The sequence below is a fragment of the Lissotriton helveticus genome, chromosome 1_2 (assembly GCF_964261635.1).
Source record: "Lissotriton helveticus chromosome 1_2, aLisHel1.1, whole genome shotgun sequence".
NCBI classification, from domain to species: Eukaryota; Metazoa; Chordata; class Amphibia; order Caudata; family Salamandridae; genus Lissotriton; species Lissotriton helveticus.
This window is the reverse complement of record NC_136058.1, coordinates 429,765,026-429,790,464: the sequence shown is the minus strand read 5'-3', so window position 1 is coordinate 429,790,464 and position 25,439 is coordinate 429,765,026.

Below are 25,439 nucleotides of genomic sequence, written 5' to 3'. Positions count from 1 at the left end.
ATCAAACACTTGTTCTGTATCCTGCACGTGTTCAGTATCGGGCACTTGTTCAGTCTTATTCACTTGTTCTGTATCAATCACGTGCTCTGTCCCTGTCTGACCTTCTCCTTCCTCAGTTTTGATTTGAATCTCAATCGGCTGAGGATCTTCGCCTGTGCCTTGCTTTTCCTGACTAGTCCACTCTCTACCTTCACTAAGTCGTTCTCTTGTTCTGATAGGATCTTCGGTCAGATCAATCATCGGTATCCATTCTTCTGGCCATATGCTTGGCAGCTCGTCTTCAGCTACTCCTGGCTCAGTTTCCTGGACCTCTTCAGCAGGCTGGATTCTTGGCAGTTCGTAGTCAACTACTCCTGGGCCAACGTCTGCTGTTCCTGCACCCTGACTGGTGCTGGGCTGCTCGTTGTCAGTTGCTACTGGTCTGGCTCCTTCAGGGTCCTCTGCTGGTTGCCCTGGTTCTTCAAATCCTTTGTCTGGCAATACCTTCTGGGTGTGTCCGGCGTGGATCCACTGGGGAACACCTGCGACTTTCACTGCAGTGGTTGTCACCAGGATTACTTGGCGTTTCTTTCCCCACCTTGGTGCCAGACAGCTTGATCGAGTGTGCTTCTTTATTTTGACCCAGTCTCCTGGAACCAAGCTGTGGAGAGGAGTCGTTGGATTGAGGATGCCGTCGTCTCCAATCTGGCGAGAGATAGAACGCACTTGGTCACCCAATCTTCTGCAGTATTCAAGCACCAAATCATCAGTAATACTCAACAGTTTGCTTCCTGGCACCCATGCTTGTCTCATCACTCTTCCCATAATGATTTCATGGGGACTTAGGCCTGTCTTGCGGTCTGGAACACTTCTCAGTCCCATCAGGACCAGGGGCAGGGCCTTCACCCAGGTCATGCCAGTAGCATCTGTCAGTTTTGCTAGTCTGTTTTTGATAGTTCCATTTACTTGTTCCACTATTCCAGAAGCCTCTGGGTGGTATGCACAATGGAGTTTCTGCCTTATTCCAAAGGCCTTACAAAGTTCAGCCAGTATGTCATTCTGGAAATGTCCACCCTTATCTGATTCAATAATGCATGGTATTCCGAACCTAGGTATCAGTTCTTTTAGTAAACACTTCGCTACTGTCAGTGCATCACTTTGAGGAGTGGGGTAAGCTTCTACCCATTTTGAAAATACGCAAACAATGACAAGGACATATCGTTTCCCTTCACAACGGGGCATGGTGATGAAATCAACCTGTATCTTTATAAAGGGACCCCCTGACCTCCCAATCTTGCTCAGTTCAACCATTGTCCTCTTGCCTGGGTTCATCTGTTGACATGACAGGCACCTCTGGCAGAGGGACTCTGCTACCTTCCTGAACTTTTTATTGTACCAAGTCTGTTGAAATACCAGAATCATGGCATCCCTACCAATGTGTGATCCTTCATGTATTAATCTTGCCATTGTGCCAAGCAAGTGTCGGGGTAACACAGGCATACCAGTTGGACCTATGATGACACCATCCACACGTCTCGGTCTACATCCATCCTCCTTCCATTTCTCTCTTTCTTGCCAAGGAGCCGACTCCTGCCACTCTCTCACCTCATCCCATGTAGGCACTTCCTCAAACACCTGAAGCTGGCAGCTGGTTCCTGGCCCCCCTCGTTTTGGATTTACAATATACCGATCTTTGGCACACCATTGAGCCACTCGATCAGCATAATCGTTTCCCATTGATACTCTGTCCATGCTCCTTTGATGAGCAGTACATTTTACCACTGCCAGTTCTTTGGGCAACTGGATGGCCTCTAAAAGGTCATGAACAACTTTTGCATTCCGAATGGGAGTACCTGAGGAAGTCATGAATTCCCTCTGCAGCCATAATTGGCCAAAGTCATGCACAACGCCATAACAGTACTGACTGTCAGTATACACTGTTATGCGTAAGTCCTTCCCAATTTTGCAAGCCATTATCATGGCTATCAATTCGGCTACTTGTGCAGACTTGATGTTATATAGGTAACCTGCTTGTTCAATTTTTGTGAAAGACACTACTGCATAAGCAGCACTCAAGCCTCCTAATTCATGTCTTAGACAGGAACCATCCACAAATAGTTCTTTATCATGCTCAGGCAATGGTACTTCTTTTATGTCTGGGCGTGGCTTGGTACTGAACTCTGTCAGATCAATACAATCATGTTCATCATCATCCCCACCTTCCATTTCCAAGGGGTCGGGGAGTAAGGTGGCAGGGTTCAGAATACCGCACCTAACAATGCTCACATTTGCTGCACCCACAAGAATCCTCTCGTATTTAGTCAGCCGACTAGGGGTGAGATACTGTGTTTTAGTTCTGGTCAATAGGATTACCACTCCATGTGAAACATACACGGTCACAGGATGTCCCATGACAATGGACTCACTCTGCTCCAAACTTGCACAGGTAGCAGCTACTGCTTTCAGACAGCCTGGTAACCCAGCAGCTACTGGGTCCAGTGTGGCAGAGAAATAAGCCACAGGCCTTCTGGTCGTGCCATGTTCTTGAGTCAGGACAGACAATGCGCAATTATCGCGAGTGTCACAAAAAAGGGCAAACTCTTTGGAATAATCTGGCATTCCCAACGCAGGGGCTGTACACAGACAGTTTTTCAGTCTTGTGAAAGCCATTAGACTTTCATCGTCCCACTGTACAACATCTGGCATTCCTCTCGTGGTCATTTTTATCAAGGGCCTGGCTAAGGCTGCAAATCCCAGAATCCACTGCCTGCAGTACCCTAATACCCCCAGGAACATTCTGACATCCTTTTGAGTACGGGGCAACTGCATCTTTTGAATTATTCTCACTCTCTCTGAAGTGACTTTTCTGACACCCTTTTCTATCTGGTGTCCTAGATATTTCACTGATTTTGCACAGAACTGTAGTTTGTCAGGGGCCACTTTATGCCCTTTCTCACACAGGTGATTTAGGAGGGCAATGGTGTCAACTACACAGTCCCGGTGACTTTTAGACGCCAGTAGAAGGTCGTCTATGTACTGCACTAACACAGAGTTCCCAGGTAAGATCAAAGTCTCTAGACATTTTTTCAAGATCTGATTAAAGATAGAGGGACTCTCTGTATACCCTTGAGGGACCCTGTTCCAACAATACACGTGACCCTCGAAAGCAAATGAGAAAAGAAATTTGCTGTCGGGGTGCAGGGGTATCGAAAAGAATGCATGACACAAATCAATCACAGTGAACCACTCAGCATCCCAAGGAATCTGGTACAGAATTACTGCAGGGTTCGGGACAATAGGGCAGCAAGGAACTACAATTTTGTTAACCTTTCTCAGGTCCTGCACTACCCCATACTTGCCACTAGGCTTTTTGATGCCCATAATCGGTGAGTTGCATGGGCTGCTCATCACTTCCTGTATGATGTTTCCTTCCAATAATTTTTGTATTTCCAGAGTGACACCTGCTTTCACTTCAGCATTCATTCGGTAGGGCCTAGTGTTAGGATATACTGCATTGTCCTTGATGGCTATTTGTATGGGGTCCACATCTTTCATCAACCCCACATCCTTTCCAGTGAAATCCCACACCTCTGGCTTTACGGCTTCCTGTAGTTCTTGGGGCAAGTCCTGCAGGGTCAATCTTTTAATTTCTGAGTCAGGTCTAAGCAGCAATAATTTATAAATGCCGTCTTCATCTGGGGTCTGTATTTCAACACCTTTTGGTGTGCAAAAGATGGTACAGTTCATTTTGCACAGCAAATCACGTCCCAGTAAATTTACTGGACTGGTGTCACAGACGACAAATCTATGCATCTGTTTAAAACTTCCAATTGAAATCTCCATTGGTTCGGTAACAGGAGTACTAATCAATTGATTAGATACACCTACTACTTGGATATTTTCTCCCGAGAGGGGTAGGTTTGGAACGTCCACTGTTCTTACAGTAGAACGGGTAGCGCCAGTGTCCAACAGAAAGGTGACATCATTTCCGTCAACCTTTCCTTCAATATATGGTCCAGACTGGTCTACCGGCAAGGAAGCGCCAAGTACGCACTCCTCGTCCTCCCCTCTCAGGCCCCGTCAGTCCTGATCATTACAAAGGAAGGTATCATTCAGCAGATACTGCGAAGTTGCTGTATTTCTGTTCTCCCCGCTTTCCCAAACCTCTATCTCTTCATTTTCTGCCTGTCTTCCCCTGTATACCTGCTTGGGTGCTCGAGGCACCTGAACTGTTTTTACCTGGGGTTGAGTCTTTCTTGGTCTTTCTTTCTGCGTCTGTGGAATTAAATCAGGAGTTTTCTCATTAACATCGACTAATTGGGGACACTCGTTTCGCCAGTGTCCAATTTCGCCGCACTGATGGCAGGGAAATTTTTTCATAGCCTCTTCCCTGCTAAATTTGGGCCGGGGCTTTCCTCCACCCCCTCCCCCAGGACTTTTGTTCTCAGCATGTTTAACCATGTTACTCAATTGTTTTTCCTGTTGTTCTGCGAGCTTCACCTGAGCCCACATAACCTTCTCCTTAAGGGCCTTTTTCTTTTCTGCCATCTCGTCCTCGCAGTACTTAGCGTACCGCAGGACCTCATCCATTTTCTTAGTATGCCAACAGATTTTATTGTCTTTTATCCACTGACAAATTTCAGGTCTTAAACCATTTACAAACCTGTAAATAAAGTGCGTCATATCCTTCAGGTCGATGTTATCAATACCACTGTATGTTTTAAATACCTGCAATAACCTCTCATAGAAAGAGTGCACTGTCTCGTCCCTTTCCTGTGTTGTTCTATCTATTTTTGTCCAATCAGTTTCCTTAGCGGGCACCTTTTCTTTCAAGTGCTGAATTACCTGCTCATATTTTCGCATGACTTCCTTTGATGGCTCCCCTGTTTCCTTGTTTCTGGGATACTCTTCACTGGGCCAATCTATGTTTATTTTACACTGGGTCCATAAATCTACTGGAACCACAATGTCGAAAAACCCATCCAGGTCTTTCCACAGACATTTCTGTACCTTCACGAACCTCTCCACCTGCCGGTACCAGTCAACTGGTTTCTCTCGTAATTTTGGAAAATCGTTCGTGAAGGACACAATATCCTGCCTAGACCAGGGGACATGCACATATTTCCCCCCTGGAACTTCGCGCATGGGGCATAACTGCTCAGGTTTTTCTACCTCTCTTAAAGCAAACTCGGGAGTCACTTGTCGGGAGCGAACCTCTTCCCTCTTTTTCGCCCACCTGCTTCTCCATTTTTCCACATCTCCCCATTTCTGCAGTACCCCCATTAATTCTTTAATCTGCAACTTCTTCCCTGCCACATTCAGGTGTTCTATATCTTTGTCTGAGAAGTCTGCTCTGTACGGTTTCTGTAAGGGCTTGGATTTTGAGATATCTACCCCCATACTAACTGCTGTTTCGGTCAGTTTTTCGTGGAGCACTCTGGTGTTCCTTGTAAAGCTTTTACATATGAACGACAATTCTTCCTCAGAGTAGGTATTCAATCGATCCAACCCCACATTTCCTGCCATTAATTCTTCTATTTCAACCCTCAGCTTGTAGAGGTCTAAAGGCTTTGTTTGCGGAGTCTGCTTCTCTAATTCACGACTCCAACTCTCAATTTCATCCGGAGTTACCAGAGAGACATTCCTAGTACCGGTTGCTGTCTCTAATTTAATTTCCTTTGTATTAAAAGGGTTATACCTCTGCTGTGTTCCCTTTACAGTCTGTTTGTTTGGCAATTCCAAAAACGCAACTTCAGACTCGCATTCACTGGACTGATCATCTATGATGATTGGTTCCTGTCTCGGGGTTGCCATGACTGGGGTCATAACTGGAGTAATCGGATTTCCCTGACCATTTCCGTATAACGGGACCACCGGTCCAATAGTTACTGGAATAGTCAATGCCTCAGGACTGGTATTTATCTGAGAAATTTTCTGAATTATTTCTGTTCTTTGTCTAGCTAGAGCCTCTTGCTCCTTTTCCACTAGTACCCTTCTTAAAGTTGTGTCATGTAATATTTGGGGGTTCAATGGAGGAGTAAAACTCGGGGCAGTAGGATGCGTTTCACTTGGTCCTCCCCCATAATTTGGTTTCGGGAATAAAGTTCCAGTATTAAAGGACCTGCGCTCTTCCCCATATGGAGGTTGAACAAAAGGCAGTCCCGAATTCGAAGGTTTCTCTTCGCTTTCATACAAGGGTCTGGGGAAAAAAGTTTTCGTACGTGGATATTTTTCTTCCTGACTTGCGGGCACTTTGGGATATATATCCCTTGTTTCCGCCAGTTCGGGTTTCTCAGGATAGGGTAATACTTGACCACCCCCTCCCAGTCCCAGGGACCTGTCTTCTTCCTTTAGGAAGTGGCGTCGGGGAACATCTCCTACACTGGAAGGTCGGGTTCCCTCATTGTAAGGTGGCGGACTTCTGGTACAGATGTCATCTATTAGTTCATCATCTGAATCCCCCAGGGCCCCCCAATGCTTACATTTTTCAGTACTTTTCTCACCCGTTCCAATGTTATGACATGCCGGCATCATGGGAAACAGACCCTCAACAATCATGCTTTGTCTCCACTGTTTCATCCTTTTATCCCTGGACTCCTGTTTCTGCCTGGGGTACCACTTGGTCAAACCCTTGTCCATTCGGGGTCTTTCTCTTTCAAACGCCTCAATCTCCCATTCCTCTAATGCCTCATACTGCGTTAGTCTTGGTCTGGGATGCAGCTCATTCATTCGGGTTCTTAAATTAAATAAGATCCTACCATTGAAAGTACCATCTAACGGAAACGCCAATACTCCGTCATCCTTTGTATACTTCACCCAATTCTCCAGCCACACACAGGTATTGTACCCTCGGTCAAACATCATGAATGAGGCAGGAGTATTGGGTGCTGGGACAAGAACACCTTCCCTAGATTTAATCGGTTTGTCCGTTTTAAAATAATTTTTCACCTTACTTACAAGGGACATTTTTCTCTTGGTTCCGTACATAATATCGTATCTGTTAGCCTTCCACTGATCCCTTTCAAACCCTAGATGCCTTGGATCAGGTCGCGTCTCTGTAGTCCGCGAGTGCCACATACGACTTCTGCGCTAACTTTGTTTACAAACTACCTCCAATCAGAACGCGCTTCAGAAAATTCGTGCAACCAATGGGTGCGCGATACAAAATAAGCTCCGCCAATGGGTGCGCGGCCCCTTCGTGAGACAGTTCCCACGCTCCGGCGCTCACCCCTCCTTTACAATTTTAGCTCCGCTACCCGCCCGCTGCGTCTACCAATCCCAGCGCGGCACAGAGTGACGTCAGAGGCGCTTCGCAACTGACTCCCTCCCTTCACAAGGTAACGGAAACTTTCTTTCTTTTAAAGTGCTCAGTGCTTGGTTATTTTACAACAAATACACATTCGCCACAGTGCTCAAGTGTCTAGACAGAGAAAGAATTCTATTGCTGCAAGTAAACTACTTCCATTTACTTTTCACTCGCTGCGGGCAGATCTCTTCCGCCTACCCTTCACTCTAGCATCAGTGAACCTGTTATTCCCCTAAACTCATCCACTTCTTTCCGGGATATGTTCCGAGTTTAAGGTTTCTCAGCGGACCCCTCTGCTTTCACGCTAGCTCCGAGGAACCTGCTACTCTTCCGATGTGACCCTTACTAGGTTACGCCACTATGGGAATTTTGCCAATGAACCCCGTTACTGTCATTTATTCACACATGTATTCAGAAAACCCTAGTTAGTGCTTCCCGGTTATCCTAACCTGCACCTAACTTTCCTCGAACCTGTGACCTCAGGACAATGGATTCTATTCACCACTTGCCCTTTCAATTCCCCGGGGAGTTCGGACACCACTTAACTAAACGATTGACAATTGCATGGATTAGTACATATAACAATATAAGAACAAGAATAATGGCAATACAGTAATTCATGAATTTCAGCAGCGTATTCACAAGAGAGTGATCAGTTCCCTCAGAACAGCCGCTCTTTTAGCAGCATTAATATAATAGCAGCTTCCGACTTAACTAGTCCAACTAATCCTGCCTAACCTTTAGCTAGTCCCTAACCATCCTCTAGCTACCAGAAAACTGATAGAGCGCGCGAGGCCACCCGACCAACAGTTTTCGCCGTTTCCGGCTTCAGGGCCCATATACTTTTCAAACCACCATATACATCGATCAGGTGACTTCACGAGCTCTATCAAGTTGGTGTGTGTGTGTTCCCTGCTACCAAATTTCGGTGCACCCGACTTACCATCCACCGATGCGGGTGCCTAATGACCACAATGGATCAGGGAGCTAGCTGTAAAAGAAAGGCAGCAAAATACAAACCCCACCAATACCATTCAAATACTGTTTAAATGACCACGGACAACTGGAAGTTTTAAAATGTTTATCTAAATTCAATATTTTCTTGCATGAGGTACAGTAAAATAAGGCAATCAATAACCAAGATAACGTAAATCACATAGGCAGAAAGAAATAATGACAGAGTAATCATCAAGGTACTAAATAAAATGTAACGAGAAAAATACTATATAAGTCAGTATTATCTAGACAGGGATAGACTAAGTGTGTGTGACTATAGAAGAGCTTATAATGAATAACACGCTTCACTTAAGGTGAAGGGGCCTTTGAACAACCTAGGCAACGAAGTTCTAGACCATATCAGGAAATGACACACTGCTATGCAAAATATGATTCTTAACAAATGAGAAGACATAGGAATAACTTTGCAAAATTATAAATGACTGTTCAATAGTTGCGGAAAGGCATGGAAATATAACATATGCAATGTTGAACTTTATTTAAGCAAAAGTTAGAAATTCAGAAGGTGCAAGAATTTCAAGAGGTTCAGAGTAATATTTACCTAGAAAAGGTGTGGAAACCAAACCCTGGCCACGGGTCAGTTAAGGACAGGAAACCCTCAAGGAAGGATACCCCTCAAAGAACAGCAGGTGCAGAATGGACACCCAGGACAGGACAGGATACCCTCGGAAAAAGGAATCAGGACAGGACCCTCAGGACAGGACGGCAAACCCTCAGGACAGGACCCTCTTCAGGATAGGACCGGAACCCACAGTTCGGAAGCAACGCCTGCGCTCCACCCGCTCTGCAGCTATCGATCAAGACCCCGATTGGGTCAGCGAAACTCCCAGCTAAGTGCCTTGCCAGCACTTTAAGGTTCAGTAAAACCTTAGTCTATGGTCAATTTCGGACAGAGTGCTCCGCAGCGCTCTGTATCTTCAGTCACCTATTGAGTACGATGGGTCAGTGACAGGTCAGCTAAACCAGACAAGTCGGACGGTTCACTAGGTGAACCCAGGGTAGATATACAGTTTGGGGACAGTGTACCACCCCCCAATGTTGCAAAGTGTCAGAATCCCTCAATTTCAATTGGTCCTAAGGTAGGGTTTGGGTAACACACCAATCACAATACGCGAATTGAAGCCTTCATTAACATATTTGGGTACCGCCTAGCAGATTTGGGGTTCCCATGAGCTAACAGTAGCGCAACATTACAATGTATCACATAAGGAGCCACATTCGCTGTTCTCGCAGGGCAGAGGTGACTTTCTCAGGAGCATCTCGCCCATCACTGCCAGCTGGCTATGTTCCATCAGCCAAGGTCCCTCGTGCTGCCGAATGTCGCACAGGCGCAGAAGGGACCTCCAATATGGCTCTCCTCTCACTCAGACCCCCATTTCCCGCGGTACATGAAAAGTAAGCGAAAACAAATTAATACATAATAATGTCATTATGAAAACACATCACAGGGTTTGTACTTTTAACTCATCATCAAGAAATAAACTTAATTGCATTAAATGTTAGCTACATTGACACGGACACAAGAGCAGTGGCACGAGCTGTACCACATGATAAGCACAGCTATGAATTACGCATGCGCATAACTTTCCCTCCACTTCTGCAGACGCGTCAGGACACGTGAGTGTGGCTGACGCATGCGCAGTAACTAAAATACAAGCGACGGCCATTTTTAAAAGGACACGGATTAATTCATTAGAAATACACATAGGCAAGCTTCGGGAACTTTACTTAAGCTAAATATAAACGTTAGTAAAACATACACGGGTTACCTTATTACACATAAATGAGGTTCTTGATTTCGGCAAGCCGCAAAATATGCAAAGCTTTGCTTCATCAATCCCCTCTTTGATGATATCTACTATCATCACAAATTATACTGGAACCAGATGCCAACTTTCTTTCACACTTTATAAAGTTCTATTTCTTCCAGCAACCGCTCTAACTTTTCTCTTTCAGTTTTAGCAGGGTGAGAAGTTTTCACCTTTTTGTATATCTGATCATTCACTTCCTCTAATTCAATCTCATCCACACTTCGTTTCACTCCTCTTGCATTTACCTCGTGCTTTTTGGTGCGCTTGCGGTATTTACAGCATAAGAAAATGGAAAGTATAATAAGACCTATAATACCAATTGGCATCAGAATTTTGAATAATAAGCTTTTACCTATGCTAGCAAGCCAATGACCTACATTTGAGAGACCATCTACCAGTCTCTTCCAGGCACTATCAACCTCGAGTGGTTTGAGTTCCTTTGCCAGATTAGTAATGTTTTTCACATATCTTTTGATCTGTACACTTTTATCCGGAATATAAGTGCAACAATGTTGCGCCTTCAACATCCGGCAGACTCCGCCCTCTTTCGCTAATAAGGTGTCAAGAGCAAGTCGATTTTGTAAAACCATTGATCTGATCGCAACCATTTCGGTATTGACCAGCAGAAATCCATGAGCTGTTTCAGTAGACAGCACATCTACTATAGTAGACAATTTGCAAATTCTGTGAGTGTTCAGAACCACTCCCACTCCAGGTATCAGTGCACTGAAAATACTACCCATAATTTCACCTATACTTTCTCTTTTACTACGCACTAAGCCATTAGTATCTTCATTGCTTCCAGCTTTTCCATTCACATGGTATATTTTCGGGAAAACAATGCCAAAGTAGCAGCTTCCATACCAGTGATCCGGCAATTTGAAATAAGCCTTGTCCCCACAAATATAATAAATTCCAGGAAACACAGGCTCTGACCCATTTTTGAAACCCCAACCTCCAATTACCTTGTAATTATGTTCGCATTCACTGGAACCAATGAAAACATTATTATAATAGCTAGTCTTCTCGCGGTGAAGACATAGCTTGCCTTTCTTTTCAAAATCCAGCAACAGAGCAGGACCCGCTCCACCAGATGAGGTGCCTTCCATGTTCTCTGCCCACTTTGGCTTTTTCTGACTTTCGTCATTAGCCTTCTTCTGAATTTTAATTCTCCTTTTCTCTGCCATGTTCAGGAACATCTTTTCCTGCTCACGCAAAGAACAAGTCAAGTTATCTCTGTGTGCGTCTGCTATGTCAATGTTCCCTATAGTCAGAAAGTAGTCTCCCATATATCTTATGGTGTCAGTTTTGGTATGTACAGGATTCAAGTTCCCACGTATAGGAAGTTCAGAAAAGATCACGTCATTGTTAGAGTAATAATACTGTAACGGTCCCCTTTTGTAAAATAAACTAGCTAAAATGCTACAGGAAATTCCATATGTTAATGGCAGATGATGGTATGTCACGCCTTCAGCCACCGAAGTAGGTAGCTTCATGCAGACATAGCAATCTTCAATTTCCATAGTCTCTACATAATGTATTAACCAGTTTGCGAAAACATTCAAATGTGTCCTGTTTTTCATTCCATGATAATGTAGTCCTTTCTCATCTGATGCTTCTAAGTCTCGTTTAGTTTGTCTCAATGCTCTCTCATGTCTTTCTACACTCTGTGTTGTCAGCTCCTCATTGTCAGTATTTACAACTTCAGTAGGGACAATGTTAGTATCTTTACTTACAGCAAAGGGAATGAAAATTGTTAATCCTATCCAGATAACTATCAGTACTACTACACTACATATACACACCTTGCAACACGTCTTAAACCGGCTGCAACTAGGACTACCATTCACTGTTGAATCAGACATTTTAGCTCAGTAGGAGTGTTCTCACCCCTCTTTTTTTTACTTTTTACACAACTAGCTTACTTTGTGCAAATTCACGGTGGCTCGTCTTCCTCTTCAGCTGAGTACTCTGGGACAGGTTCTCCGTCGCTCACGTCAGTTATATCAAGATCTTCAAGTTCTTCCAAAACCAGTGTCCATTCAGGAGACTTGTACTTTTTGTTTTGTCTTTTTATTCGCTCACTCCTTCTTTTGGAAGAGTCTTCTTCTTGCTCTGCTATTCGAGCACTTCTTCTTGCTTCTGCACGTTTTTCTTCCACTGTCTTTATCCTTAGTCTCAGTCTTTTTACAAACCTAGGCTCAAGGTTGTTTCTTTTCTTTAGTCTCTTAGTCGGTACTTGGACTTCACTTTCTTTTCTTCTTCTCTTGTTTTCTTTATCTTGTGGTAATTCTTCTCCACTTTCTTCTCCTACTTCCCTTATCTGACTAGTTCCAGGGCTAGCATCAAATTCTTCTGCCTGGTTGCTAATCTGGCCTTGTTCGGGAATATTTTGTTTTTGGCTTTCAATGGTCTCTGTTTCTGTTTCTGTTTCCTGAACCCGTTTTTCTAACCCTATCTGATCCTGTTCAAGCACTTCGATCTCTTGATTTTCTTCTGCTCGAACTATTACTCTATGTCTAGTCTGACCCTTATCCACATCAGGAGTTAGTGGAGGCGTATCAAACACTTGTTCTGTATCCTGCACGTGTTCAGTATCGGGCACTTGTTCAGTCTTATTCACTTGTTCTGTATCAATCACGTGCTCTGTCCCTGTCTGACCTTCTCCTTCCTCAGTTTTGATTTGAATCTCAATCGGCTGAGGATCTTCGCCTGTGCCTTGCTTTTCCTGACTAGTCCACTCTCTACCTTCACTAAGTCGTTCTCTTGTTCTGATAGGATCTTCGGTCAGATCAATCATCGGTATCCATTCTTCTGGCCATATGCTTGGCAGCTCGTCTTCAGCTACTCCTGGCTCAGTTTCCTGGACCTCTTCAGCAGGCTGGATTCTTGGCAGTTCGTAGTCAACTACTCCTGGGCCAACGTCTGCTGTTCCTGCACCCTGACTGGTGCTGGGCTGCTCGTTGTCAGTTGCTACTGGTCTGGCTCCTTCAGGGTCCTCTGCTGGTTGCCCTGGTTCTTCAAATCCTTTGTCTGGCAATACCTTCTGGGTGTGTCCGGCGTGGATCCACTGGGGAACACCTGCGACTTTCACTGCAGTGGTTGTCACCAGGATTACTTGGCGTTTCTTTCCCCACCTTGGTGCCAGACAGCTTGATCGAGTGTGCTTCTTTATTTTGACCCAGTCTCCTGGAACCAAGCTGTGGAGAGGAGTCGTTGGATTGAGGATGCCGTCGTCTCCAATCTGGCGAGAGATAGAACGCACTTGGTCACCCAATCTTCTGCAGTATTCAAGCACCAAATCATCAGTAATACTCAACAGTTTGCTTCCTGGCACCCATGCTTGTCTCATCACTCTTCCCATAATGATTTCATGGGGACTTAGGCCTGTCTTGCGGTCTGGAACACTTCTCAGTCCCATCAGGACCAGGGGCAGGGCCTTCACCCAGGTCATGCCAGTAGCATCTGTCAGTTTTGCTAGTCTGTTTTTGATAGTTCCATTTACTTGTTCCACTATTCCAGAAGCCTCTGGGTGGTATGCACAATGGAGTTTCTGCCTTATTCCAAAGGCCTTACAAAGTTCAGCCAGTATGTCATTCTGGAAATGTCCACCCTTATCTGATTCAATAATGCATGGTATTCCGAACCTAGGTATCAGTTCTTTTAGTAAACACTTCGCTACTGTCAGTGCATCACTTTGAGGAGTGGGGTAAGCTTCTACCCATTTTGAAAATACGCAAACAATGACAAGGACATATCGTTTCCCTTCACAACGGGGCATGGTGATGAAATCAACCTGTATCTTTATAAAGGGACCCCCTGACCTCCCAATCTTGCTCAGTTCAACCATTGTCCTCTTGCCTGGGTTCATCTGTTGACATGACAGGCACCTCTGGCAGAGGGACTCTGCTACCTTCCTGAACTTTTTATTGTACCAAGTCTGTTGAAATACCAGAATCATGGCATCCCTACCAATGTGTGATCCTTCATGTATTAATCTTGCCATTGTGCCAAGCAAGTGTCGGAGGGGATGATTAATTAGGGCAAGGTGGGGGCCAGGGGACTCAGAGCAGCTGCTCAGAAGCCGCGCTGGGGAGACCGTGAAAGGGAACTAAGGGAAATAGGACTGCTTAATTTGTAACCGGTACTCCTGGAACGCTTGCTCTAAAAACAGGAAAAAAACATATATATGAGCTCTTGGAGACTGAAGCTTGAGAGTTGCACAATTTATTTGAAGACACAGCTTCTAGAAATAATCAATGATAACATAAAAACCACGTAGTACTTGGCCCTGTACCCAGCATTCTCTTGAAAGTCACATGGACCAGTTTGAGTTTTACAAAGTACAGTTTAGAGCTGCTATGAGAGAGGCTTTGCTTTAAGTACACTTTTGAGCTGAGGCAGATTGCATAGAAAAGGTTTAGAAAAGGTTAAGCACATATTATTGGGCACACTCACTCACCACTGCATGTATGATATCCTGAAAGTACAAGTTTAAACACCTTAAATGCAGTGGAGATAAAACAATGTCAGAGAAAACATAACATTTCAAATAGCGTAATATAACTTTAAATGTAAAGAGGAAAAAGCATTTCATAACAGCAGAATATACAATGGAGGAGCAGAATCTAAGTACATGAAACCTAAGTACATAAAACAAGGGCTATCTCGAGTAACCCCTGGGAAAAACTCCTGTCAGACACTCAAGTGCAGACGCGGAGTAGTTCAACGATACTCTGGCGGACCAGCCTTTTATATTGTTCAGGGGTGAGGGGCCTATGGTCACGCTATATCACGTCACCTCGAACCACATATCCTTCTGTCGCCTCTCACGCCCCTGTCTGGTGACTTTCCCATCATTGGTGTAAATGTGACTACCTTCTCGTAATTGTGTGGCACATAGACTGAGTTCCTGCCATTCTGACTGGAAGTTTGTCATTAATCAGAAATGTGTTATTGTTGCTTCGAAAGGGGTTCTATTCATGTGTCAATCAGGCAGTTTGCGATAATATTTCGCCACAATTATCCTCAGTTTATCGGATATCTTGCTTGACGTAGTTGCTGTGCGAGCTTCCCTTATTCTATTCATGGCTTAGGTGGGGGACGTGGGGTATGTTGCAAGATTTATTGAGGAACTTGACTTCTACAGCTTGTGGGAAATGTACAATGAGGTGGGGGCCTGGTAGGGGTGCGGGTCCTTGCAGACAAGAGCAGCAGGGTGAAGCTTGGGTCAGACCTGCTTTCTGCTTCTGCTTAAGCTAAGAGAAAATGGCAGTGCTCAGGGCAACGTAACTGAGGCCTGTAACTTCTAAACAGCAGGGCCTACACTGGGGTCATGTCGTGCAGGTGATAGATGTGACCTTGGATAGCTATGCAGGTAAAAATTCACCCTCCAACATTCCCCCCTCTGGTTCAAATTATTGAACCAATCAACATCTCGAACATCATACGAACTGCATACTTAGCTGGAGATGGGGGAAGTGGCCAGGGCGAGTTATAAAGAAGTAGCTCCTAAATCCTCACCTGGTCCTCCTAGTCTCTTACACATTGTCTCATAGGGACGTACCAAGTCACTCCCTGAGAGAAGTGGTGGGCCACCATGTACTGGGGACTGGTACTGACTTTCAGAAGGAACCTGCTCTAAGTGAGGGTCGGGGACAGTACGCTCTATGTTCAACACTGCTATCTCTACATCTTCCCCTTGTCCCCTGTGCATACCTGTGTTCACATCTGTGTAGTTCATCTCAACTCTTTTAGACCTTATTTTTCTAACATAATGCAACATAATCTGTGTTCCGAAATACACAACTACAAGCACACATAATATAGGCATTATAAATTTTAGTACTGCAGATAGCCATAAAGGCGTCCAGTCCAAGTTGGACCAATTACTTAAAACATCTGCTTTTGCACTTCCATCCTCAGGCATCTGTTGTCCCAAATTGTCCAAATCCCCAATGGCCTTTGTAAGTGTTCTGTTATCCGCATCATCGGCTAATATCAAGGCACAGCAGAACGACCTTCCCCATCCTGGCGCATCCACCACTATTCATCGCAATTAACTGGTCTAAAACATAGTGTTGTTCCAGAACCACGAGTCTCAAAGGACATAGTTCTTCTTTCACGGCGTTGAACCCATCACGGGCGTTGTTAACAAGCTGCATCAGTTCATATCTCGTTACTTGGAGCCATCAGGCATTGTCTTTGGTCTGGAACATGGGGATAACTCCCCCAAGGTAAAGTTCAGCATCATTGATATCTTCCGGAATCTCATGGAATGTGTCATCTGAGGAGTACTTTTTGACTTCTCTTTGTCGGCGGTGGAGCAGGGTGACATCACCTGCCATTGGGTGTGTGCGGATGTGGGAAATGTTCGTTGCTGGGACGACGAGATGCCATTATCCGCATCGTCACGATAGAACAAAGTCCTTGCCATTGGGGAGGCAACTGCAGATACATATTTTCTCCGCAGATCCGTAGATACCAATGAGGATGGATGTGCCGTACTTCAGGTTCGAATTAAATCTAGTGCTCTTGCAATTGGCATTCCTGCTCACAGGTACCGTCCCATTACCTAGGAAGCAAAGGAGAGGAGACTTTTAGCTTGTATGCTCTTTTCTGTGTGTATGGTGTACCATTACTGTATGTGTATCCTCTAGTTTCCCTACCCCATATCTTAGCACACTCCCTCTCTATCTCCTCATTTAAATTATATTTGTGCTCTTGTCCTACAGTTGTGCTACCTAAGGAGGCTGCTTTACATATCAAGTCATGTGGACCATTCCATTTGATATTGAAATAAATGCTGGCCTTCAGGTGTAGAATAGGTCTCCACTGACAAGGGCATGTGTCATGGGTGTGGTTACATTGGTGATGTTCAGGTGAGTGGCATTCGGATGTGGGTGTTGGGAAAGTGAAGTACCCTAGTTTCTTATAGTGATGTTCCCAAATCTGCATTATGTCGGCAGGTACTTTCATATCACGGTAAACCTCCATTCTCCTTTCAATTTCCAATGTATTAGTGATCACCCTAAATGTTACATACTAGTCATCCCACTCTGTGGTATTTACAAATGCATCATCCACTTTGGCTGAGTGGAGCTCTATCTGACCATGTATGCGGCAAAGGTACAGGTGTAAAAGACATTTGGCTGCGGGTGGTGAGACTACTTTAGGTAAAGTACAATTCATCTGCGCCTACAACGTGTGGAATGTGAGAACATACAAGGCAAGACTCATTTGTGACCTTTCTTCCAACCTCCCTCATGTGTCTATACCACATGTTATCTAATAGAACATTGTGAATCTCATTATCCTCTGCTCTATCACTAGGGCGCTGGGAGTGGGAATCAGGCATAGAGTGCTGGTCGAAGGTGTAAACAACTGTCTCTTGGAAATTACTGATCCAGTCTGGAATTTGCAAAGCCTATTCTTGCTTACGTTGGATACACGATGTATATCTAACTGGCACTATCTCGCGACTCATTCTATGTCTAAGACTTCTTTTATTTTGACGGGATCGTCTTGGTGTACCTGGCACAGTGGGGGTCAAGATGATATCGAGTGCCAAGTCCCTTCCTGTAGGGTCAGCATGGGGTACAGAAGGTGTCAAGACAGGCACAGAGGTGTCATAGCTACTACTGGTGCTTTTCCCAGTTTGCTTGTTATCAGGAAATGTCTTAGGCATGGGTAGCTCTGTGGTCGTGACAAATTTAACATTCCTAGTAGCTCCTCTCTCTCTCTCTGATTGCACTGCTAACCAGTGAAATGCTGTTACTGCAGCTACAAACATAGAAAAGAAAATAATAGCTGTACATATCTTTTTAATTGAACGCTTGACATGGAGGGTTGTTCTGTTGCTGCGTCTCAGTCCGTAGGCCATCATACGATCTCCACTTCCTTGATCTTGGATCGTTAACTGGCACATGATGTCTTCTTTGCTGTCAATGCTCATATTTTGGACGGTGACGGGTGGAACCTCAAAAAGTTCATTTGCAAGTGTTCATTGAATTGAAATTTCTCCACTTCCGAACTGCTTCATAAAAAGATGTGTGTCCCAAAGCAGATAGGCGGAAGTTCATCAGAGATAGGACGCTTGTCTTTGTCTTTGATATCTGAATGAAAAAGAACTTTGGAGCACGCATTAGTGCACATAAATGAACAACTATTCATCGTTTACAATATCAGAAGAGGGCCCAGTGACTTCTTTTAAGTCTTGCGGAGAGAATAACCACATCTATTGATCTGTCAATGACAAGCCGGTGAGACTTGATGTGATGATCAGAGCTGGGAGTGTTCCTTAGTGTAAACAGAGCAACGGAAAGGCTATGTAGCCATTACCTTCCAATTGGGTACTATGACCGCCACTGTCACTGCGAGTCACTTGCGAATGGCATCCAGTAATCCTCAGTGACACATGACCTCACAAAGCAGGAATGTAGTTGCGGCCTTTGTGTCACAATGGACACACGGTCCGGCTACCACTACCATGTCGTGTCTGTATTTCTGGCATTTGTCAAGCATGTCAACATAGTCAATGGGACCTTGGGCTCTGGTATTGTTGATGCTACTGTTTCCATAGCTGAATTAGGGAAATACTGTCGCTACCATGAGGCATTAATGAACCAAGATTTGTATATGCTCATGTGCATTGGGGATGGACCACTCTGTCTGCAAAGTAGTGGACATGATATCACGAGGGACATGTGTAGGAAGGTGTAACTGAGTGAGTGCTATTTGTAAAAAGCCTTCCTATCCTTGTGTGCCTGAAAATTTAAACAAATAAAATCTTATTCCTGTGTACTCCCCTCTTCTTCCACAGCTCTTTTCCTTCAGGTGGGGCACTTCCCTGTATCTCTCTAAGGTGCAGCTGTGCAATGAAATCATAGTGCTTTGTATTATCAATGGTGTCACATTCTAGTCTGACAATGTTGTAACACTGAGCATTGCTTATTCCCTGCATTCGTACTTTTAACATTGAAATCTATTTTATATCTGCATTCATATGCGTTTTCTCAGCACTGGGCATGTGTGAAGTAACTACTGTACACAGCGGTGCATATCTGGAAACATATTCCTTATCTCTTCTTATTGTTCGCTGCCAACTACAGGAAGCCTGTTTCCTGTTTTGGCTCTACGCCCAGAATATGCACTCTGGCCAGGAACGCTACTTATGAACATGGCCCGAAAATAAAAAGAAACTCTATTAATTTGTCTGTATTTTATAATATCTGAAAACATGTGTTGTCTCTATTTGCAATATGCAAAATATACGTGTTGTATTATAAAATAAAGATGGCTTATTTGTAATGCACATGTTCACTCAAAATAGTATATTGATGATAAACAGCATATTTTTATTGTATTCCAACTCAAGGTATTCTCTGAATCCACCTTAGAAGGATGAAATGCTCTAGCAGCACATGATCTCGTAACTCGTGATATTTATTTATCTGAAAAGAAGTGTGGTGCAACTAGTTTGCATTCCATTCCATCGTTTTATCTCTGGCTTGTGCCTGTGTCAGCTGCTGCTGAATTTTGGGACGTGTGAGTGAATCATTCTATTCAGTTGCTCAGTCTTGCAATATTAGGTGAAATTTACAGTGTGTGTGTGAATTATATGTGACCATTCACATAACATAACTATCTATTTCTATATAGAAAATGCAAACATAAAATTGACAGTCTGCGTGCATTTGGGAACCGTAAAGGGCATTGTGCCATTTTCATTGAAACATATTCTTATATTTAATTTGGCCATCAGACCATGTGGACTGTGGTGTATAAAGTAGACGCTGTTGAATACTTTTACCTCCTATTTCTATTTGTACTGACTCTGTGAAAGGGACCCTTAATATCGTCCCAGAGAAATCTAGTGTGTTTGTGCTCTGGTTGGAGATGGGCAGTGCCCCCTCCTTGATACAGGAGAATGTGGCACCTGTGTCAATCAAAAAAACTACACGTGTTGTTAATCCTGACATTCACAATGGGGTCCTCTCTAATGTCAATAAGGGAAACACTAGAGTTGGCTGTGGGCTCATCCTAACTTGAATTGCTTCCAGCCTTGTGCTGCTGGATGGTGCCCTGTGAAACCGAATTGATGGGGGGCAGTACTGTAGCTCCCTGTTGTATCGGGGCTGGTGTCTGGGACACCTTTTGGTACTCAGGCATGTGTTGCTGAGGTAGCTGTTGTATCTGATGTGTTGTTACCTGTCTTTTATCTCCTGGCACATTTAAGGCACTTTGTGAAACATTAGTGACAGTAGTCTCTTGACTCACTGGTGAAGCTAGCCTAACTGCATCATCAAGAGTCTTTCTTTTCTTTACTTTCTGCTGTTCTAATTCCGCAGCTGTGTTCTCAATTGCTGATTGCCTTATTTGTGACATTAGAGATCCGATGTCTGAGACATCTGGGAACTTCTGGCGCAGTTAGTTCCATAGCGCTGATCTTATTTTATTGAAAGGATCACCTTCTAATTCTGAATTAGTGGTGCAAAGCCTTGTGTCGATGCGTGAAAACATATCTTCTGCATCCTTTCCAATCAGGGATGTGAGCAAAAGTCTCATATCCCAAATAGTCAGTGACACACCTGAAGTGTCATTCTCAAAGGCTTGTATCCACTTTTCCGCACCCTCTGTGAGGGGTGGGAGTTCTCTCTTCAGTTTGTCTTTGTCCGTTAGGGACCAAGTTACTGAGGAAGGGGGGGTCATTGACCTCTTTGGACAGCAGGGGCAGCTGGTGTGTTACCCCTGTCGGTCTTGTGTTCTCATACCTGCGTGCGTATTTCTTCCAGACCCTTAGGCCTTGGCGCATGTAGGTGTAGTTCCAATCATCATCTCCTGCTTCCTGCAAGATACATTCTTCAGCAGTGGCCATTTGCTCTGGCTCAAATGATCCTTCTCGGGGCCAGACATTCTCTTGAAATGCATTAGCCTTTGTCCAGTCTGCCAAGTTATCTGAGAATGGAATGACATAAAGGTCACTCCCTTCTCCAAGTATTACTATCTCATTTGGCGTCAGGCCATTGGTCAATGGCTGTCTTGGCCTGTAAAGGGCAATGTTGTTCAGTTCTCTAGATCTTGCTGTACGCAGGCGTGTTGTACCTGATACATCATATTCCTGTGGGATGTTCTCAGGTCGCCGTTCGTTACCTAACATAGTAACACATTCTATCTCTCTTCTTCTCTGCCTTCTCCTCTTTTCTGCCTGTTCGAACAATTTTGGCAGATCCAAATAGTCTTGCTCTAGCTGTGGTGTCATTGGTCTATGTGGTGTAACTACTAGAGGTGATGCCTGAGGCATAGGCGTATGTTGTCGTGTCACCTGAGTGTTATAATTAATGACTGCAGACGGAGCTTGGGGTACACTTAAGTTGGCTGCGAGAGAGACTGCCATGTTGATCTGTGGTGGGGCTGCACTTTGTGCTTCCTGATGCAAGTCTATCCATGGCCCTTGCTGTGGCATAATAGTTGGGACCCCACCACTGTGTGGCCCTACCTCCTTTGCACCGCTAGCTACTTCATTTGGTGCTGGTCGTTTCTTTGCACCCTTATGCTCAGTCATTCTATCCCCTATACTGGCTAGGTATAATGCAAGTTGCTGGAGTGCTGCTGTATTTTCTATGGGGCTTCTCGAGTACTGTTTGTGTGACATGTCCTCTTCTTCTTTACCTGTTCTTTGGCATATGTCACTTTCTGCCCTAGTCCTGCTAATGTCTCCCTCAGTTACTACCTCAGAGGGATACTGTTCGCTGTCTCTCTTTACATCATTGAACTGTAGCAGGTTCTTTTCCTCTCTATTAGGACCTGTGTTAAGGGGCTGCCACTCATTATACTGACTCTGTGTATTGCAATGCTGGTGGCTCGGGAATCGGAATGGGCCATAATGTCTTGTTCTTGTTCTTGGAGCATCGTCATTCTCAGTAAGGGATGTAGGTGCTGGGCGGTCAGGTCTGGGGAGTGACAAGTGGGAGCTGTGCTGCGAACCACCCGAGGCCTCATGGCTCTCTTTGTTTTCTTCCTGCTGGGGGCTGCAGAGTTGGATACGTCTCATTTTTACTATCAATAGTGTGTCAATTTGACCTGGCATTCCTGATGCTGTATCCTGCAGTACTGGGCTTTGGGAGCTTAGGGATAGCTGACCCGATGTACTCTCTGGTGTACTATCTCGTGAATTGTCTGGGATGTCTGGGGCTAAGGCATCGTCATGGGCTTCGGCTGCCTGGACATCTGATAAGAGTTCTATGTCAGTCTTTATACCCCGTCCTAAATTAATGTCATCTGCGTCATAGGCTGGTGGATGTGCTGTGGGTGTTGACATTATTCTCCTGTATTGAGTGTAAGCAGGGGTAAGAGTGTAACGCCACCGGGTGTTATTGTCAGCCTTACCTGCTGCAAGGATGTTACGTCAATTCCTAGGGCTGAGATTAGTGTCAAAATGACTGTACATGTCAGGGGTGAGACAGACTCAGGGGATGTTGCTGTACCTTCAGAAAGGGCAACAATACAGCCGTTCACTATGTGTACTGTGATCTGTAGTCTTGGGTTTTGCCTGGGCTGTCTGCTCATATCCTAGAGTCGAGTTATCTTTGAGGTGGGCTATCTGTAGCAGTGAATGTGGCGAAACTAATCTCCTTTTAAAATGCTGTTTTGTGAATATGCCCACATCTCTGGATAATGCGTCGTGGAAGGGTGTCTTTGTAACAGTCCTGTGAGTCTTAGTGATGGCTGCTGCTGCAGCTGGTCATGTAACTCGTGGGTGTGATGCTCACAGCCTAGTAGAGTGAGGGTATCCTGTGAATCTCCCTGCCCCTCCGGGCAGCTGGTGCTTGGAGAAGGCGGTGTGAGTGAACACTGGTGAGCAGTATCAGGGCTTTTCGCTACTTACTACACTACCTACTGACTGAAGTGTAAGTTGTGTGTTATCAGTGGGGGATGTATACGTTGGCACTGGGAGGCACACTTTCACTAGATGCAATGTAGATGCCCTTATCTCAGTACCCTGTGTGAGTGGGATTCCCAATAAGTCCCACGCTCTAGATATTAGGGAAATTTCGCTTCTGTTATATTTTCTATGAGTTTGTTCGCTCACGTTCTGCACTGATACTATTTTATTGTCTAATATGTGTAGAACTACCTCAACTATTTGTTGTCCACTATAGCTCACGTATGTACCGGACATCTGGCTGACCTCTTGTCAGTTGTTTTCGGGAGTGGGGCAGTTTACCACAAGCTCATCACCTAATGCTTCTGTAATGATGGAATAAAATGCCTCTCTAATTTCTTCTCTTTCTGGGCCGTTGTAAATACCTTCTGGGGAATTGTCAGGGAATTCCAAGGCAGTAGGATGGTTACCAAAACAAGCCTCAAGAACCTTGCTATGCAAAGGTTTGTGAGGCCACAATGATGTCACAATAGCAGGTACCTCTAGTCCTGGTAATGTCATAAAAATCTGCACGTGTATGGCGTGTGTCGTTTTGTATGTCCTATAGTTATGTATCCTATTCATTTGTGTGGAATGCAGTTAAAAAGGAAAAATGTCATGCTATGCTAAATGACACCCAGTCATCCAGGAAGTGCAGAGTACTTCTCTGTGTCCTCCCTTGTGGAGCCTGTAGTGCTCGTGGTGGGAAGGGGAAATCCTGTATGCCAGGTGTGCACACAGGGGAGCAACAGCAAAAAGAAAAACGATATGTCTGTGTGACAGCCGTGGCGCTTGAAATGCTGTAGCTTATAAACTTTCTTTAGTTAGTCAGTGGCAGATCAACATACATGGGATACACCTAAATACATTTACAATCTCCCTAGTTATTGGATCTCGCTAAAGCATAACCCATTTTTCAAATGATGGCCACAAAATATATTAGCAGCATATATATATATCAATAGTATACTTTTGCTATGGTCAGCCTCTGTGCCAGCCAGTGACTCCTAACAAAAGAGACCATCAAAACAGTAAGGATCACACAAGTGTTCTTGTTTTATGAACCTAAATACATTCACCATTAAACACTAGGTGCTAACATGCAGGTCTGTGTTTGAACAGATATTTAATAAGAGCATAAGTAAAATGTAAACATTTCAACAATTATCTTACAAAAATCACGCTCTATGGCCACTAGAGTGTGCTAGAGTATCCTTTATACATATGGGGTGCACCAACAATAATTAACAAACCACTTTTAGCTTGGCAAAAATATAATGCCTACAATATGAGTAAATAAGCTTGCTAGTCCCGCACAGAACTCTTCCCTGGACATACAGCAGGGGATATCACCGCTAAGCTAAGGAAAGATCAAAGGTCACGGTAGCTAATCGGACCTGCTGAAATTCCTTCTTTCTCATGGACTACTGACATGAGAGATTTCCTCGTCTCTGTCGCTCCTAACAGAGGATCACTTGCACGAATATATCGAAAAGATGCCAGACGCAACTCTTCCTTCCCTGTAACTTCAGAGGTTCCCTTTAAGCAGTAAGATGTATAATTCACCTTCACTCTTCCTTGACACCCTATTGTAGGTGTATCAAAGGCCCTCCCCCTGTGAGAGGAGGCTCCACCATAAGCTGAGAGGCCTGCCACGTGCGGCTCTCCTTCCCTGTAACTTCAGAGGTTCCCTTTAAGCAGAAGGATGTATACTTCACCTTCTCTTCCTTGATACCCTATTGTAGGTGTATCAAAGGCCCTCCCCCAGAGAGGAGGCTCCACCATAAGCTGAGAGGCCTGCCACGTGCGGCTCTCCTTCCCTGTAACTTCAGAGGTTCCCTTTAACCGCTAAATAGATGCTGAATAAAAAGCTAAAAATAAGGATGACAAACACAATCCTACTTTGTATTTACACGAGGCTTAGCAATAACATGCGACTATTCACAAAGCAAAGAGGAAATTCATGAATTTTCACTAATCACCTAACCGTCAAGTTCAGTCTCCACATGGCACACAATCCCTTCCTCTGCGTGGAATCATATAACAAGGTTAACAGACAGGAAGCCTGGACCATTGGCAGAAGCACTGCTGCACTACAACACTGAATACCATTCGGCCGCACCCAAGAGAGAGAGACAGCGCAGCGGCGGGCAGACACAATAATATGTATGCTTACCCGTCAGCGCTGAGGTCTCCTCACAATGGTTCGGCAGGACGGTTGCGCAGGATCGCCTAGCAGTTTAGTACTTCCTCCTTAGGACCCAGCTGCATCCTGTCAGTTTAACTCCTTATTATCACGTCGGGGTCACCAAAATGTCGGAGGGGATGATTAATTAGGGCAAGGTGGGGGCCAGGGGACTCAGAGCAGCTGCTCAGAAGCCGCGCTGGGGAGACCGTGAAAGGG